At 35.5% G+C, this 8,329-nt stretch overlaps 1 non-coding gene across 1 annotated transcript; it reads right to left on the reverse strand.

The window, feature by feature from the left end:
* Positions 1–3,106: 3,106 nt before the first annotated feature.
* Positions 3,107–3,213, reverse strand: LOC128294541 (small nucleolar RNA R71). The gene has a single exon (XR_008284851.1). It is a non-coding gene; the product is annotated as a small nucleolar RNA R71 (small nucleolar RNA).
* Positions 3,214–8,329: the final 5,116 nt, after the last annotated feature.

Here is an 8,329-nt window from a genome sequence, read left to right on the forward strand (position 1 = left end):
TGGATTCGACTAGCATGTTCATACGGGGTATCAGTTCTATACAAATATAAGAATGGTTAGACCCCAGGTCAATCAATGCAACAACAGATATATCATGAATAGAGAAAGTACTCTTAATCACATCGGGAGACTCTGCCTCTTCACGAGCACGTATAGCATAAGTCATTGCAGGTGCTCTGCCCTTGAACCTCGTAGCAGCATCTCTAGGTGTACCTCTACTGCTAGCCCCACTTCTCGAGTTCTTATGTGGTCTACCCCTTGAAGGAGCATTACCCGATCTTACACTTTGATCCTTGCCTTTCTCAACCATCTCGAGACAGCTACGAATAAAATGGTCCGATGACCCAAATTTAAAGCAGCCTCTTTCATTACCTCGACACTCACTGACATGACGTCTACCGAACTACAAAAATTCTGGTCTATTTGGTCAGGCATTACCAACACTTGCGATAGAAGTGGTTTGAACTTTAGATACTGCATGCTGCTTGCTCTTATTTATGCTCGAAAATCATGCTGATGCAATTGATCGAGCAGAAAAATCTCTCGATTTCTTAGATAAGGTCTGATGTAGTTTCCCCATTTGTCTTTTCTTTGAGTCACGAGACTCAATGTCAGCTTTTTTCTTTTCTTTGGCCAATTCTTCGGCCTTACATGCTCTCTCAATGAGCACCACAAATTCCCTTAGCTCCAAGATGCCAACTAGTAGATGGATGTCTTCGTTCAAACCATCTTCAAATCTCTTACACATAATGGCTTCTGTAGATACGCACTCCCGTGCATATTTGCTGAGTCTCACAAACTCACGCTCGTACTCAGTCACTGTCATATGACCTTGTTTCAGCTCAAGGAATTCTTTCCTCCTTCGGCCAATAAACCTTGGGCTAATATACTTTTTACGGAACTCTTCCAGGAAAAATTCCCAAGTTACTCCCTCTCTCGGTACCACTGAGACGAGAGTATTCCACCATTGATAGGCTGAGTGATAAACCGTAATTTATACATATTTTTACCCCATGCTTAACACATTTTATGGATGAATTTTCCTTACAATTGGTGAATTTGAAGCTCCTAATGCCTTAATTTCATGTATTATGCTTAGGAGAGCATAGGAGAGCATAGGAGAGCGAAAGGAACGAGAAACGGGCCAAAAACGGAGAAAATGGGCCAAAGTATGAAATCAACACGGCCTGGACTTCCTCACATGGGCAGATCACACAGCGGTGTCAATTTGACAGAATCGAAGCACAACTCACATGGGTGGACCACATAGCCATGCCTATTTAACAGGCTCGAGCACGGCCTAAAGTAATCGCACAAGGGCGTGTCACACGGGCGTGTCCCTGTCGAGCCCAAGTTGAGTCCAATTCGAAAAAGGCCAATTTTGAGGGCTTCTAGACATTCTAAAGCCTATAAGTACGCCCTAGAGGAGGAAGGAAAGACAGACAGAAAGAAGGAGGCAGGGAACTGCTCAAGGGAGGTCGATTGATCCATCTCAGAAGCCGGATTCACTATCAAGACTGAAGATCTCCCCTCAATTTTCTTCTAGGATTTTTGGGTTTTCTTTATGTTTTGTATTCATTACTCTTCTGAGATGTTTTCCTTTTTAGTTATGAACTAAATCCCCTAAATACCTAAGGGGAATGAAACCTAAGACGAATCTTGTTTTTATTTTCTAAATTGTATGATAAATATTTAACTTGTTCTTAATTATGTGTTCTTAATTCTTGTTTTGGTATCCTAGGATACTGATTCAAGATAAGCTCTTATTTAGAGGAGGAATAAACCCTGTCTAAGAGTACATTTTTCATAATTAAGTGGAGTTGATTGCGTGCCTAGAGATAGGGTGACAAGATTTTGCCGGATTAGGGTGAAACCTAATAAGAGGATCCATAGATCGAGTTAATGCAACCCTAGGGTGTTAATTAGAGAAAAGTCTCAATTATTCAATCTAGGTATTAGACGTTATTAGTCTTGAATAGGGATAATAACATAACTTAGGGATCTCTACAGAACAAGCTAAATGAATAAATCGTCTAATTCGGAGCCAGAAAAACAAGTAAAGTCTAGGTGGATTTTTCCTTAGGTATTGTCTTAATTCAATTGTTTTCCAAAAGTAATCCCCCAATTCTATTTTCTGTGAATTCTTAGTTTAGATAATTAGTTAGTTAAAACAAAACCCCCTTATTCTTAGGCTAGATAAGAAAAAGACAGTCATTACTAGTACTTTTAGTTCCTTTGGGTTCGACAATCCGGTCTTGCTAAAACTATACTACTGTTCAATAGGTACAGTTGCCTACATCGTGATAATAGTTAGTTTCAAGAACGATTAATTATAAATATATAAAACTTACATGTCACGAAAATCGCGATCAAATTTTTGGCACCGTTGCCGAGGAACTAAGATATTAGGAACACTCAATTTTTATTACTTTAGCTATTTATTTTTCTTGCAATTTGATTTAATATTATTATTATTATTTATTAATTTACTTTTTCTTTCTCTTGGCAGTTTTTTTTATAGTTTATGACTAGAAGAAACCTGTCAGGACCACTACTTTTTGACGAAGAAATCGATCACACAATTCGCAGAAACCAAAGAGAAATAAGGCAAAGCTTAAGATACACAGAGAATGAGAAAGAAGGCGATACTCAAACCCTAACCGAAGAGATAGTTGAAAACCAAGAGAATCAGCTACCTCCTGCGATACACGTTGAACTAGCAAATCAAAATCCTGCTCCTCGTACTATGTATGATTACGCTAAACCTACTTTAACAGGAACTGAGTCAAGTATAGTTAGGCCTGCTATTGCTGAAAATAATTTTGAACTAAAACCTAACACTAGTCACATGATACAACAATTTGTTCAGTTTGATGGTTTGCAGGATAAGGATCCAAACACTTACTTGGAAAATTTCCTGGAATTCTGCGATACATTAAAAATTAATGGCGTTCCTGATGATGCCATACGTCTTTGGTTGTTTCCCTTTTCGTTGAGGAACAAAGCTAAACAGTGGTTGAACTTGTTACCACGAGGGTCAATCACTACTTGGGAACAAATGACCGAAAAATTTCTATTAAAATATTTTTCGCCAGCTAAAAGAGCCAAATTACGTAATGATATCTCTTCGTTTGTGCAGATGGACATAGAAACTCTTTACAATGCATGGGAGATATATAAGGACTTACTGAGAAGGTGCCCTCACCATGGGTTACTGCTTTGGCTCCAAGTTCAGACATTCCATAATAGCCTGAATCCTTCGACTCGACAAATGGTTGATGCAGCTGCTGGCGGAACCATCACTAATAAAACACCTGAAAATGCTTATGAATTTATTGAAGAGATGTCACTGAATAACTATTAGTGGAAAGTCATGAGGACTAAGCCAACTAAAACAGAAGGCGTTTATAACGTCGATTCGGTTACTATGTTGTCGAACCAGGTAGAACTTCTAAATAAAAAGATTGATGGTTTACTTGGTTCTACTCAGGTACATCCAGTAATGAGGTGCGAGACGAATGGAGGAGGAGCATGCACAGAGTATCAACCATTCAGCCCTAGCATCAAGGAGGAACAAGTTTAATAAATGGGTAACAATAACTCTAGATCCCAAAATAACCCATATAGTAACACTTATAATGCAGGTTGGAGGAACCATCCCAATTTCTCGTGGGGCGGTCAAGGAAATCAAATTCCACAACATCCTCCAGGCTTCCAACAACCACCCTACCAACAAGAGAAGAAGCCAAACCTTGAAGAGATGCTATCTAAATTTATCTCGGTGTCAGAAACCCATTTCCAGAACACGGAGACAGCATTTAAAAATCAACAAGCGTCGATCTAAGGGCTCGAAACTCAGATAGGCCAGCTGTCCAAACTAATTTCGAAAAGACCACTAGGAAGTTTACCTAGCAACACCAAATCAAAAGAGCATGTAAAAGTAGTTACACTAAGGAGTGGAAAAGTGTTAGCGGAATTTGAAAAGAAGCTATCACAATAAGCCGTGATGAGCGAAAGAGGGGAAGAAAAACCCGAAAATGGTGACAAACCAGTGCCGAAGGAATATAAACCGCCAGTTCCATACCCAGCAAAATTGAAAAAATACCGTATTGATGCACAATTTGGTAAGTTTCTTGAACTTTTTAAGTAATTACATATCAACTTACCTTTTGTTGAAGCCATCTCACAGATGCCTACATACGCAAAATTTTTGAAGGAGCTTCTAACAAATAAAAGGAAGTTCGAGGACGTATCTACAGTAAAACTCAACGAGGAGTGCTCAACCATACTCCAAAACAAACTGCCAACTAAACTAAAAGATCTAGGAAGTTTTACTATTCCTTGCTTAATTTGTAGCCTGAATGTTGAGAAAGCACTAGCTAATTTAGGCGCTAGCATTAATCTGATGCTATATAAAATGTTCAAACAACTTGGTCTTGGGGAACCTAAACCCACTAGGATGAGTATTCAATTACCCGATAGATCTGTTAAATATCCTAGGGGTATTATAGAAGACGTATTTTTGAAAGTAGATAAATTCATATGTAACACCCTTACCGTGCAGTTCGAGGCCGGATAAGGTCTGGTATGCTGGGACATACATACAAACATTAAACTAAAATACGGGCCATAAAATTTCATTCATATTTCAAAACGTTCATTCACTTACACATAATCCCTTATTTGAGTCTACGAAGCCCAAAACATACTTTAGAAAAGGTTCGGGACTAAATCGAGAACTTACGAAAATCTTGGAAATTTCATGCTTTAAGGCTCCACACGCCCGTGTCCCAAAGTCATGTTCCATACACTATTTGAGACACATGGTCGTGTCTCTGCACTGTGGAATATACATAGGCTATTTTCCAAGCTTTGGTCAACCTTAATCTCTTACACACTTATACAACATCAAAAGCATATAACATGGTATTCATTTAATGATTAAATATTCTCAATTAAACCACAAACATAGCATTTGTATATCATCATACATGTGTCTCTCATACTCATTTTACCTTGTTTATTATAGTACCACTTATACATTTATACCAAGATTATCATCTTACCAAATATCTTCAGCTTAATCATCAAGCATTCATATTTAAAACTAGATCATATCTTTATAAAATACCACAATTCAGATGTGCAAGTAACATGTTTGTCTAAAACATTTTAATTCAACTCCATACCCTACAAGCATTACATTGAGACTAGTCATATATATATATACATGTCATGATACATATCATTCTCTTTACTTTTCTTATAAACACATATCATTTATTTCATTATATCAATATTTCATATACCATAGTTTCCATGTATTCCACATATATTTATTTTCCTCCTCCTCCTCTCCATTCCACATCCTTAATGTATATAGCATTCTTGTAAGTACGATTTCACAATTTACTAATAAATGCTCACATCAAACTGTCCACACAAGTCGTAGTCACTTACTTATTTATAATTTGAGCTAAAGAGCTCCAAATTAAGATCCGTAAATTTCCCCTGAAACTAGACTCACATATCTTTGTACCATAAAATTTTCATAATTTTTGGTTTACCAATTAGTACAGTTTATTCATTAAAATTTCCCTGTTTCACATTCTGACAGTTCTGACCTCTCTTCACTAAAATTAATTATCTCACAATATGAAATCGATAATGTTATTGTTGATTTATATTGAAAATAGACTCATTAGAGATTTTAAAAATATAATTTTAAGCCTCTAATTATTTTTATCCAAATTTTTGTGATTTTCCAAAGTCAGAACAGGGGATCACGTAATCATTCTGAACCAGTCTCACAAAAACATAAATATATCAAAATATAGAACTCCTTTTCTTGCTCTGTTTCTTTTATATGAAAATATACTCATTAAGATTTAATTTAATATCTCATTCAGTCTATGATTCAATTTCTACTATTTTTGGTGATTTTTCAAAATCACGTCACTGCTACTATCCAAAATAGTTTTATTGCTAATTCACTCTTTCACACTTTCTTTGTATTAACCTCATTTTAACATACATATCACAAATCATTTTCACCACATTTCATACATCACAAGTATAGGCCCATGATCACAAGGTCACATAAAATCATCCTCACGTATAACTTACTTGTTTATATCCTTACCACATCCTGGTCACTTAATGTACACATCATTGACATAACCAAGTTCATGCACTTATTCATCACAAAAGTCACAAAGCAATACATAGAGAGTCTCCCGTTGAACACTTCAGATCAATCCTCGATACTTGGTGGTTTCAGCACATAACTCCACCCATCATAGAGTTCGGCTCTCTTGTACACATGGTGAACACTTAGTACCACCCATGTGACCTAGCCAATTTATCTCGTAGCTCTCTTGTCTACATGGTGTCCTTCACCTGGAGCCATGCATGCGACCTAGCTACATATATCACGTAGCTCTCTTGTCTACATGGTGTACACATAGTATCACCCATGCGACCTAGCTACATCATAATGTCTTGTAGCTTTCTTGTACACATGATGTGCACTCAGCACCATACATGTGACCTAGCTACATACTATCTGTATCATCCAATCTTTTCGAAGGTTCAACTGGGATTTCTCTCTCTTTTCCAACAATTTCACCAATCAAGTAATTATCCACAAACATATTTCCAATACTATTATAAAATATCATAATGCAAGTAATATTGATGTATTACTTACATATAAACTTACATCTCATTTAATATCAAGGCAATAACATTAAATTACACATTGCCTTATTAAAAATCATATGAACTTACAATTTCCCATAATATCCATAATCATAGGAATCACATTTATGTATGATAATTCAATGTACTTCATGTACCATAGACATATTTTAAATCAATTCATAAACTTGACACCATAATCATTTAATTTAACATAATTCAATTAATTCACTAAATTTAACTTTCAGATATAAATTACAAACATTATTCTGTATTATTGTCATACCAACTTACATACTTTCAACGCCTCGAAAATTAAAATAAATATATCAATTTTACATTGAAACATGCATAAATTAATGCTTATTATACATATGAATTTACCTCGATACTAAAACGATCATTTTACCAACTTTCTCAATTTTCGATTTTTCTCTCATTCTAGGTTCAAATCTCATTTTCTGGGATCTAAAACATCATATTTTACTTATTTAATTAATGTAATATTCAAAACAGTCCTTAACTCAAACTTTGGAAAAATTACAATTTTGCCTCTAAACTTTTGCATATTACACTTTTGCCCCTAGGCTCGGGAATTAAACTTCATCCCTTATTCTCATGTTTTATGACATGCTAATCACTTTTCCCTTCTATGGCAACATCAAATTCTCACTCTAACATATACTTACGACTATCAGGTATTTTTATCGATTAAGCCCTTTTACTCGTTTTCACTCAAAACCGAGTAGCACAAGTTGTCTAACATAATTTAAAACCTCATATTCTATCATAAAACAACAAAATAAACACATTTCACCTATGGGTATTTTTCCAAATATGAACCCTAGCTTAAATTATTGCTAGAATAAGCTTAATCAAATTACCGGATTCCAAAAACATAAAGAACTTGAAAAATGGGGTTAGAACAGACTTACTATTGAGCTTGGAAAGCTTGAAAACCCTAGCCATGGTTTCCCCCATGCTAATTTCGGCCTCCATGAAAAAGATGAGTAAATTTTGGCTTTATTTTTCTTTTTATTTCTTTTAATTACCAAATGACCAAAATGCCCTTCCTTACTAAACTTTCAAAAATTCCATCCATGTCCAATTTTTTTCCATCACTTAGAAATTGGTCAAATTGCTATTTAAGACCTCCTAATTAAATTTCAAAGCAATTTCATACTAGAAACTTCTAGAATGCAAGTTTTACAACTTATTCAATTTAGTCCCTAACTTCAAATTGAGCACTTTATGCATAGAATTTCTTCATGAAATTTTCACACAATTATGCAATCATATCATAGACCTCAAAATAATCATAAAATAATTATTTTTATCTTAGATTTTTTGGTCCCGAAACCTCTGTTCCAACTAGACCCAATTTTGGGCTATTACATCATATTTCCTGTTGACTTTGTTGTGCTTGACATGGACGAAGATGTGGAAGTGCCTTTAATTTTAGGGCGCCCATTTTTAGCCACTACTAGGGCTGTAATCTATGTGGGTGACGGTAAATTGGTACTTAAAGTAGGTGATGAGGAGATTATCTTTAAAATTTATGATGCTATGAGGTTTTCTAGGGAACATGATGATTCATGTTATTTTATTGACTCTATTGATCATACTACTC

The sequence above is a fragment of the Gossypium arboreum genome, chromosome 6 (assembly GCF_025698485.1).
Source record: "Gossypium arboreum isolate Shixiya-1 chromosome 6, ASM2569848v2, whole genome shotgun sequence".
NCBI lineage: Eukaryota > Viridiplantae > Streptophyta > Magnoliopsida > Malvales > Malvaceae > Gossypium > Gossypium arboreum.